Source organism: Protopterus annectens, chromosome 10.part0, assembly GCF_019279795.1.
Source record: "Protopterus annectens isolate FY-2018-M chromosome 10.part0, PAN1.0, whole genome shotgun sequence".
In the NCBI taxonomy this organism is placed as follows: domain Eukaryota; kingdom Metazoa; phylum Chordata; order Ceratodontiformes; family Protopteridae; genus Protopterus; species Protopterus annectens.
Genome location: NC_056744.1, coordinates 1,017,869,567 through 1,017,881,659, shown reverse-complemented (window position 1 = coordinate 1,017,881,659; position 12,093 = coordinate 1,017,869,567).

The following is a 12,093-nucleotide window of genomic DNA, read 5'->3' as shown; positions in this document are numbered from 1 at the left end:
ATGAGATGAGGACCACGTAGCTGCAGAACAAATATCTTCCAATGAGACTCTAGACCAAAAGGCCGCAGACGTGTAGCCATTGAACTAGTGGAATGAGCTTTCACCTAACCCGGAGGAGACAAACCTTTATCCTTACAGACCTGAAGGATGCACAGGAAATCCACCTAGCAATAGTGACCCTGGAGATAGGTTTACACAAAAAGGGTGTAGAGAAGGACACAAACAATTGATCAGATTTACAAAAGTTTTTAGTCCGGTGTAAATAAAATCATAACTGTCTATGAACATACAACAAGTGGAGTCTGTATTCCATTTTGTTAGCAAAATTTGGGAAGAAAACAGGTAAGTTAATGGTCTGATTGATTTTAACTTGTGATGCAACCTTGGTAAGAAAGGACGGATTGGTCCAAAGGGAAACCCTATCTTTATGGAAACTCATATATGGAACTTTAATGGACAAAGCTTACAGTTCTGAAACCCTTATAGCAGAGGTGATAGCAACTAGAAATGCTGTTTTCCAAGACAAAAACTTTAGATCTGTGGTTGCAGCAGGTTCAAATAGAGCGACCAAAGCTTGAAGAACCATAGTAAGGTCCCATGGAGGAACAGGATCCTTGATCGGGGGGGTCGTAACAGGAAAGTAACTGTAATAAAGGCTTTACACAGTCTGGAAGAGGCCAGAGAGGCAGAATTCTCACCCACATGAAAATGACAGATGGCAGCTAATTGAACTTTGATAGTAGAAGAGCTTGCTCCTTGTTTAAAAATATTGGCTAGGAAGTTGAGAATGGCAGAAATAGGAGCCGTGAAAGGATCTAAACTCCTTTGAGAAGCCCAAAAGGAAAAACCTTTCCATTTGCTGCGATAAATCTTCTTGGTGGAAGACTTATGAGCTGCTACCAGAATAGACCTGACCGAAGAGGATAATCCAGGAGTCCTAGCAATCAGCAGAACCGGAGCAGCCAAGCCGTGAGCTTCAAACTGTCCAGGTTCGGATGAGGAACCCCCGAGGGGTGTGAAATAAGATCCCGAATGGGATCCAAAATCCATGGAGGAGCCAGAAGATGAGACCAAAGGAAGGGAAACCATACCTGGCGAGGTCAAAATGGGGCAATGAGGATCACTTTGCTCCCCAGTCGACAAGCTTTCTGTAGAAACCTCGGAATAAGAGGTACTGGAGGGTAAGCATACAGAAGACCGGGAGGCCAAGCATGGACTCAAGCATCTCTGGGGGAACTCCCCCCGGCTGGGGGTTCAGAGCGAAAAACTCGCACTTCGTGTTGGAAGGAGATGCGAAGAGATCGCAGCAAGGCTGACCCCAGAAATATCTGCCCCGCTACTGAATGATTCAGAGACCACTCATAAGGCATCAGAATAGTCTGACTTAACCTGCCCACTAGAATGTTGGACCATCCCGGAATCTGCATTGCTATGAGAAAGTGACCAGTGGAGATCACCCATTCCCACACTCTCATGGCCTCGCGACAAAGGGGGTAAGATCTGGTCCCTCCGTGTGTTGACATACCAGACCACTGACATGTTGTCTGATTGAATTGCAGTGGTTCCTAGAGGAAGAAAAGTATGAGGGGCCTGCAACGCCAAAAGGACCGCCCTCATTTCCAGAATGTTTTGTATGCAAACTGGTCTGGCCAGGGGACTACAGGCCTTGGACTGTCCTGCCCAAACAATGCCCCCCACCCAAGTTGGGTGGCATCCGTGGTCACTGTGGCTTGGACAAGGGCTGGAACAAAAGGTCATCCCTCCAAGATTTCCAGAGAGTACATACACCACAGAAGGGATGACCTGCAGACTCGATTGTGGTGTATTGGATACGATAATGGAAGATCCAGCAGGGACCATTGCACCACTAGTATCCACCATAGTACTCTCATGTGTGTAACTGGGCGCTAGGAAGAAGCATTATGGTTGCTGCCATAGAACCCAAGGCCCTTAGCACTGATTCTGCCGAGGGATGATGAGAACGGTAGATCAGGGAAACATGCATCCTCAGGTTTTGGACTCTCTCCGTGTTCAGGAAGATTTTTCACTGTAGTGTGTCTATCCTTGCCCCAATGTAGTCTATCACCTGGACAGGATTTGGAAGTGATTTGGATGCATTGATTGTAATCCCCAATTGAAGAGCAAGCTTTAAGAAATAATCCCTGTTTTGAGAAAGACGCCTGGTGGGAGCAGTGAGGAGCCAATCGTCCAGGTACGGATATACATGAAGCCCCAGGTGAGCCGCTACTACTGCCATCACTTTGGTGAACACCCTGGAGGCTGTGGTGTGAGGGCTTGAAATTGGTAATGATAGACTCCTAGCCAGAAGTGGAGGGAAATCCTGGAGCTTCTGTGCATCTTTATGTGATAGTAGGCATCCTGGAGGTCTAATGAGCACATCCAGCGTTCTCTTGCAGGCACGGCATGATGGACTGTAATGTGACCATCCGGAATTTTTCTTTGGCAACTGACAGGTTCAGAGTAGATAGGTCCAGAATGGGTCTTAAGTCCCCCATTTTTTTTTGGCACCAAAAAGAACCTGGAGTAGATGCCCAATCTGGACTGATCTGAGGAGACGGGTTTGATGGCTCCTTTCTCTAGCAGCTTGGAGATTTCCAGTGCTGCTGCCTCCCTTTGCATAGGTAGTACATCCGGGAGGTGTTTGGGAGGAACCACAAAGGGGATAGAGTATCCTCTGGCTATGATCTGAACCACCCAGCGGTCTGATGTTATGGACTCCCATGCCACCAGGTGCAACGACAATCGACCCCAACTGCATCCAGAGTAGAGCATTCGAGCAACCCTCAGAGTTGCTGTCCGGGCCTGTTTGCGAAAGGTTCTCAAGACCCAAAATTCCTCGGACCCCCTCTGGCTCTAGGCCACCGTCTATCCTGGCCCCCTCTGCCTCTGGGGGAGGAAGAGCCCTGAGTGTCCTGTGAATACTGTGACTTCCGGAACCACATCTTTTGCCCTCTCTGATTTCGGGAAAAGGATCTTTGAGGGTTTGAGAAGTGGATTCCAATGGCAGACAGTGTCTTCCCATCTTTCTCACTCTGGACCAAAGTCTCTTTGACAGTCTTACCAAAAAGAGTAGAGCTGTCATAAGGGTCGTTGGCAAAAGATGCCTTGAAAGGTTATGAAAACTGACATAGTCTGAGCCAGGCATTGCACCTCATGGACTCGCTGGACCCAGCCGCCCTAGCCGTTCCTTTGGTGGCATGTGAGAGGAGTCACATGGACGTATTGGAGACTGCTTTTAAAGTGGCCATTCTCGGGGAGAACGTGTCTCTGTCCTTCTGCGACATGGACTTAGAAGGAGACTCAGCCAGTTCCTTGACTAGGTCAAGCTGTAGTCTCGTGACATGGGCCAGGTAGTTCAGCCCCTGATGGAAAAGGTCGCTGACACATAAACCCACTTCCCCTAAGTGGTCCATCATCTGAGACTCTCGGTTGGGGGGATGAACCGAGGAACTCTCATGGGCTAGTTCCTTTTTTGTGGCTGCTGCTACCACCATAGCATCTACGGGGGGGGGGGCCTTGTTCCTTGCTGGTCTATCTGAAGGTGGACTCGAGATCTTGTCCGGATGTTTAGGGATTGGTTTCACGGTGTCCGGCTCCTTCCAAGCCTGCAAGGTGACCAGGTCCACCAGGGGATCTGTGGGAGGGGACACCCAGGAAGTAGATGGGCCCGTGCCGAAAGCCTCCAGCAACACGGATTCATCAGAAGGAGGTTTGGGGTGGACCAACCTCCCCACTGGCATAGGATTTCCATGATGTCTCCAATGGAGACTTCCTCGGGAGGTGACCTGGGGGAACCTTCCCCATCATCCAAATTCGTGTCCTCGGTGAGGGACTCGGGGGGGGGGGGTCCAAGTGCCTCCTCTTTTACATATGCTTGCGAGGCACGTCTCTGGTGGGGCTCTCAAGGAGGAACTTGCAAGCCACTTCTTCCTCAGGGGGAACCGCCTGGGGCTCCTCGAGCATGTGCTGTCCCTCTGGTAAAATGATGGGATTCGTAGACCGAGGCGAAGAAGTCAGAGCAGAATCCGAGTAAATAGTCATGGGTCTCGATACAGTGGAGAGAACCCTTTCTACCACGTCGAATGCCGAGGGAGAACGAGCCTCCTGAGGCCAGATCCGAGGTGAGAATCGGAGCCGGGCCCGAAGTGGATGGAGCTCCGAGGGAGGAAACTTGGCCCGACAATGCCGGAGCCAATGAAAAAACTTCCGCTTCCTTGGATCCAGCATGCTCCAGGCATCTGCCGACGTCGAGATAGGTACCGGCGGCGCTGGCAAGACCCCCATCTGGATCTGAGTACGAATGAACCTCCTCATCATTTTATCCATGTCAACTTCAGATAAGCTACGTGTGGATCTCGACGAGGCCATGGACTCCGACCTGGCTGGTCGAGGAACCGAGGCCCTAGATGAAGGACATGTCTCCTCCGGCTCCAGGTAAAATCTCGGAGGTTGGAGCCGAGAGGAGTCACGGATCCTAGCCTGGATTTTGGTGGGAGTAGAAGGAAGGTTCAGAGACTTCTTGCGTTTCTCTGCTTTGTCTGTCTGTCTTTTATGTTCTCTCTCCTTCTCTCTGCTCCTTCTGTGCTCCACTTCCACAGGCTTATAAATGGGAGGTTGAGTCCCAGCCTAGGAGGGTGGAGAAGCAAGTGCAAGAGAGGAAGGAGAGGCGGACACAGCAGCTGCTGTGACCGAAGCAGTGGATGAGGCTGCCGCCTCAGAAGTGGGAAGAAGGCCTTTCAGGGCCATCTTAGCCTTCCTATCCTTAATAGCGAGCGGGTTAAAACCCGCGCAAATAGTACAGTCAGTTCTCAAATGTGCTACGCCCAAGCACATAATGCAAAGAGTGTGGCCATCTGCTGGAGACAATTTGTGGCCACACTCAGTGCACCTCTTGAAGACAGGCTTGGGGTCAGCCATGTCTCTACAGAATAAAAATCACACAATAAGAGAAGGAAAAGGAGAAAAAATATACCTATTTCCCACTCAGACCCACTCACCACACACTCAAGGCACACAGAACACTGGAGGGGGGAAGCAACACACACTAACAAACTAACACTGAAACTACATGAAAACTCTTAACACACGATGCACCAGCGAGGGGAGGAGGAGAGGGAACCTACACTAATCACCTAACACTCAAAAAATTAAGTAAAAGACTGTTTAATAAGCAAATAACCCACTCACTAACTCGGAGCTCAGAAGATCACAATGCTTCAGACAAGCCGCGGCAAAAGAGATCCAGGGGTTGGAAGGTAGTGGAGGTGTATTATGGGTAATGGGAGGAGCTTGGAGCTCTGAGAAAATGCTAGTGAATTTGCCGGCTCGGATCCGATATGGATTCGGTACCCACAGGTTGAAGACCAAATGAAGTAAACTACTTCAGATCTGTTATTAAAATACCCAACAAATGGGTCAGTATATATTCCACATTATGATAACATAATTCAGATTTACAGTGTACAGATATTACCTTATCCCAAAACTAATTTCACTGTCTGATTCACTTAACATCTTTCACTCAGTTGAGCTCTCGCGATGTACCCATTTTATCAAGTGGAGGTGCAGTGGCTCTTCCCTGTAATTCATCTTGTATACATCCCCTGCAGCCCCCACATCTTAGTGTTCCTCTAATAAGATGTAACCTATGTTCTCCTTCCCCATGCCTGTGCTAGGTTAGTTAGCTTGTACCTCTGCCAGTGACCATTTTTGACTGATGTTTTATTCACTCGACCAATATTGTTTTGTTAGCTTATACCTCTGTGCAGCATTCAGACTTCACTAGCCTTTTATGTACATCTCTTCTAGGGTGGGAGGGGCATCCCTTAACTCCACTGAAACATCTTCACCTCCCTCTTGCTCCCCATACCTGAACTAGTTACAAAATAATGTTGAAAGAAAACAGTTCTTGCACTAGCCTTCTGTTAGAAAATGGACTTCAGTTAAAATGAGGACTGTCACGTGAGCAAGAAGTGTAGTACAGAATTTTGAATAAATTGTAATGTAATTTGATTAAAGTGGATTGTTGCTAATGACTCAAAAGTTAGCAAAAACAGTTCTTTCATTTGGATATCTGTTACCTTAAAAATATTACCATATCAGGATTAAAATTGTCTCAAAGTGCTCATACTTGCCATAAAAAAAAAAAAGTTATGTGGTGAAATTTACCTTTGACTAACCGTTACTAGTGCAGAGAAATGGCCTGTGAAGCACAACACTGAAAATAGAGGAGTCCAGTCTTAGTGTTGTGTAACACTGAGGTAAGGCATTGTGGCATCTGGTAAATCAAGTGCCAGGATGCATTTTGCCAGAATCTGTCAGTATTTATTTGGGTCATTGTTTCAAAAATAAGCTTTGTAAACTGTTTTTGAAACCATAGGCCCAATAAATTTGATGTTTTTCCCAGTGACATCATGTCATGCGTGTGTTTTCAGAAGCGCATTAAAGTCTATAGATACAGTCTACATTTTTCCCCAAGTTGATGTCCGTGAGGTTAAAGACCTTACTTCTCAGTGCCATCAGCACAGGAAAAACAAACTTTGAAAGGCTTTTGACTTTGTTTCCATTTTAGAGTTAAAAAAAAAATCACTGTTAGCATAAACATCTGAATCGGTGCTTCCTGCACCAGATACAGCGGTCAACATGTAAGTCATGCTAATGTGACAGTATGCTTTTCCCTTCCAGTAAATAGCTGTCATATTGTAGACATTACATGGTAAAATGGTTAGCCTTTTCCAGTGAAATCTTTGCTCAGAGTTGAACAAATTTAGTTATGCAGTGCATGTGATAAATCTTCAAGATATTTTGGTTTCAGAGTAACACACATGCAATAATTTCTCAATTATTGCCTTCCCTTAAATCTTACTTTTCCTGAACATTATTCTGAGTATTAAGTTTCTACATATTCTATTTGTTTCTGTTATTTGGTCTTTCCCTTTTGTAAAGATTGTACCTCCAATTCCTTCATCACATTTGCAACATTCAGTACTTAAGTTACAGTCTGTTTTGATTTCCATTTCTAGTAATTACTTTTTTAGCAGCCAATAACATTAGATGTAGTAAGGTCTTACAGCATCATGGCAATTCAAATCATGTATCCCACCTCTAAAGAATAATTTTCTTAGTTACAACCATTTGCTCCTCCTTTTCTGACAAAATATTCTGAAATTAGTTTTATCTACCAACTTATTACATTCCCAGAAAACATGTCCCCGGCCCCCTCTCTCTCTCTCTCTCTCTCTCTGTCACACTTTCAGCATTTGTTCTGTACCTGAGGAAGCGGCAAATTTTATTTCACAGAAACATGTTTTATGTAGGGCCTTGCACTGGTCCATATGAGGTTAGATTATCTTAATAATACTAAGCCTTTGTGCTTTCAGAGGCTAACTAGCCAGCTTGATTTGCAACACAGTAAGATAGAGCCTCCTGCCATTTTCAACAGTAAATTGGCAGGTGCAATTCTGCATTGGCAGTAGTTTATGAAGATTTTTTTAGAGGCTGACATTGATGAGAAAGGCATATTCAAGGATGGGTTGAAGTACTCTTTTGCCAGTGTCTTGGCCATTTTAGTAAGTATGTTGGGAATGCTGATGCTTGTTAATTATTTGTTATGTTGACAGGATTAATATCACCAGGCCTATGGCTTGTTTTCATGGAAGAAGCAAGGTAGCATTTATAGTGACTAGGGAAAATTTTGTCTATAGCACTGGGAAAATCCCCTTTCTCTTTCTGATCAGTGCACTGAGGGCTTCTTCATCCACCTGTGATACCATCAACCAAATGTGTTTCCAGAACATTAATGTAATTGTATTTATTAAGTGGCAATTGTTCAGACACTGGCAACCCTTGGATTGGTCCCCCAAAGCACCCTTCATTCAACAGCAACCAATGATTTGCCAGATCAAGACCCTCCCCTTGCCTCATAATGAGGTGTTCCCTGCTGACTGTGCATCTTTTTGCTGCCATCTTTGTTTAAGTTTCTAAGTTTCATGGGTTCTTTCAGCTGCTGTCTGAGGAAAGTTATGTGATTTGTATCTAGAATATTTATTGATGGTTATTCTCTAATGTGGAGTAAATTTCAGCAGTTCTGTAGCTCTCTGCACTGTATTTTCCAATATATTTCCAGTCTTGAACCTCTTCGCTTCTACTAGAAAACAAAAGAATAAATACATTCTTTCTTTTTCCCTTTTCATAAACAATTTACATGTAATGTTGATTTCTTCTGTGAATTAGATGTGCTGTTTTGATATTGTGATCTGTGTGTCTGGATTAGACATGGAGAACAGGGCCTCTGGGTTTAAAAATGTAATAAATGTGGAAACAGGATCCTCCCAAAATGTGCATGAGCTATGTGTTGTGCATCTTGGGACGAGGTATCTTGATGCTGACTATTCCATATGAAAAAAGCTTTAGCCCCAGTACTATTCTGGACAGGAGAAACAAACTTGTACTTAATAGATTCCTAAAAGAGCAAAGCCTTAAGGAAAACAAGTAAAGTTGATGAAGTACCTGAGAGGGACTATTCCCCAAGGGAAGAGAAGCAGACAGTCTATGCCTCTGAGCCTTCCATACTTGAAAAGCTGACTCTAGCCAAGGTTCCTTGGACCTCTGCTACTTCTCCATCCCATCCCATCTGGGACCTTCAGTGATATCCCCTCCTTCATGTCACTATGATAGGATTATTAGGGCCAAGAGTATTGACTCCAAGGAGGATGGCTGGAAACTTCTCCTTTGACCAGGAGTTATCCCACTTTTGTTGTGTAGACCAACACCAACTTCTTCATTCCACTCCTCATGGTCCCTTTGAAGACCTTTCCAGCTTAACTGGGACAAGATGATTGCTTTTCTAAAAGCTCAATTTCAGATTGGTGCTATGGCAACAAGAGAAGAAGCCCCACCCTTTGTTTTTACTATTCCTTCTGAAAGGCCCAGTTTCAACACAGAGTTTCAGAACAGACAAGAAATCCCTTACCAATGATTTTTGCTCCACAGGATCACTCTTTCTCTGTGTCAATGCCCTCTGCACCACTGGCCAGGTTGGCCCTGACTATGTTGGTGCATATCCCCACTGAGGGGCAGCATTGGATGCCTCTAGTATTAAATTTTATATAACTCTAATTGAGGTTTACATTCTTGGTATTCAACCCTTTGATGCCAAAATCCTCTTTAGTGATGCTGCTGGAGTCCTCAGGACTGAAAGTCCTGAGGTAATCTTTCTTTTGACTTAAATTTCCAGCTTTTGGATAATGATGGTTTTAGGCCCAAATATATCAGTAGAGTTATTGGCATCAAGGGGACCTGATCAGGTCCCTAGGTGAGAACAGGCATCTACTGTGTAGGGGTGGGTAATCAGAAATTCACCCTTGGTGTGGCACCTATGTTTCGGATAGATAAAGGCAGTCAGTAAATCACCCCCTATATAAATCTAATTTGTGGATCACATTTGTGTTGCACAGATAGGCTTATAAGGGCCCTAGTGGTTGTTGGCCTAGTATACACCAATGAACCTATATTGATTGTGGCATCATGCATCCCTGAAGCCAAGCCCTTTGGCTTTTCATATGTCTTACCCCCACAGGACACACAATTTTGTACATTATCCAGAGTTCCGAGGTCTGGGATTTCTTCTCCTGGGGAGTGCTCAGACAGGTCTCCACCAAGACCCCCAGGATGTGGATTTGCAAAAGAAAGAGCTTGGGCCTCCTGGTATGAGTTTCCCTTTCCATCTGCAGATCTCGATATGGGAGACGCATCTCCTCAGTCCCCTCCTGGGGACACCACCTTTGATGAGATTTTGAAAATGATGAGACTGGAGATCTTGTCCAGTCAATGCCATCTGTCCCAAAAAAGAGAATCCTACAAGAGGCAAACAGGTCCCCTCACATGACAACTTAATAGATATGGCCTGTTCTACAGCCTGGAGAGAACCAGACATCCTAGAACCATCCCTCACAAACCAGACTGAGTGCTTCAGACTCCCAAGGATGGGCCTTGGTGGGGAGAGACTTCTTGTAGATTTTACTAAATTATCAACAGTCACCAAGAAAGAGGTCACAGAGGACATTCAAAACAGTCATACTCCTAATAGAGTCCTGGGTAATGGATAGGCTGGAGAAGCCTGTATATGCGTCCAGTATATGAACAGTCCAGGCATTAAATTGCTTGGCACATATGACTAGGTTTCAGAGGGACCTGACAGACGAGACTAGGAAGCAGTTGCCCATTGATAGTCTGCACAAGCAGTTGGAGACATCAGTATCAACTTCTGTCACGTCACTAACTTGTATAAATTATAGTTGGAGTTCGCTAAAGTCTGTCTTGAGTTTTATTTTTTACCAGGTGCTCTTTTAAAAAAAAGAGGACCAAGCAAAATCTGGGTCCCATGTGCCAGTCTTTCTCTCTCAGTATTGAAGGAAAAATTGGATTAATTGAAAAACTAGTCAAATGTTAAGATTACACTGAAAGTAGAAATAGGTGCAGTGATTCAAAAAATGACCACATTCAGTGTAATTGATTTCATGTTTACATTTCCATGGAGACCTTTCTTTTTTTTTTTTTTTTTTTTGATAACCTAATAGCAGTAGTCATTTTTCAGGGGTGACTAAAAGGAGCATATTCAGCAAAAAAACACTGCTACTTATTTGTTGCCTTAACCACTATAAGTTGTAGTAACCCTTGTTTCACTTAGTAAAAAGAGATTCTTAAGAATATTGTATTTATAATGTTGCCTAGTAAATGGTTTCACATTTCCTGGTTCATGAATGGTGTTACTTCCCCATATTGAATATTTGAATGTTTTAAAGATGATTTTACAAGATCATATAATTTCCTGTGGTTCTTCATAAAATCTTGTAGTTAGACATTTATGGATATTGGAATTTAGTGTAGGAAGATTATATGCAATGCTGAAGAAAGCATTCCCTTGCTGAGTGAACATGTTGCAGCTAATTACATCTGTAATAGTTATTCATAGTCCTGGTCAAAACTTGCTTTTCCAGCTATGTTGTTACTTAAACTGCCATATTTGAAATGAAAGTCATTTATTGCCATCTGTAGAGCTACTGTTCCCAACTGTAGCCTTTTATTTGCATTATTTTGCATTCCCTTCCAGAATCTATGAAGGTGTCTGTAGTACTCCATTTTATTTGTCTTCATATTGCTTGTTAAATTATTGTTCATTTGGTAAGTAACAATACAAAGTTTTTGTAGTGTAAGTAATATTTTGTCATTTCTGTAACTAATTGTTAATTTTAACCTTAACAATTAATAATTTTTTCCTTTGGAATTTTAAATCAGACTTAACAGTGTAGTTTTGATTTTTAATGTCATCTGATTGACGTGGGGGAAAGTTTGTTTACCACTGGTGGCCTAGATTTACTAGCTTCCCAGGTACTGGAAGGTCAGCCAGGGGAGAAGACTAACTAACCAACTGGTGGTGAACTGAATGAGACTGGCCTTATTTGGCCACTTTTATTGGAGATTAGGGGGGAATCACAGTAAAGTGGTTGTGCTATCTGTATGTGTGGCTTGCTGATTCCTTACCTTACCCTACAGTCATCCAGATGAGGTCACATCTCATCTGATGCACCTTTATATTTTTTTCTTGTCCTTAAAAAGGACAGCACTTTTAATTAGAGCTTGTTAAGTAGATGCTCTACATAGCAAAATGTCCAGAAAGAATCCAGTGATATTTGGTAGAAAACCATGTATGTTAGTGGGGCAGGGCTAGGCCTCCTTCCAAAAATAAATCTGAATTTTGTTTTAAAATTCTTTTTGTGTAGGATATGTTTTATTTTTGAAATGTGTGCTCTCTGACAATGATTGTGGTTGTTAACTATAATGGAATCTGATGAAATGCAAATATTACAGTTTTTCTGTTTGTTCTTTTGAAGTAGCACTGCATGAAGTAGACTAAAGACTAAAATGTTAATTTTCAGTTATTAACTTAGAACCACAAAACAAACCAGCCCGATAGTGGTACAAACACACAAATAATAAAATAAAAAAACACTAAAAAAACGGTGAGAGACTGGTCACAAACTTTAGCATGCAAACAGTTTAATACCAGCTTTC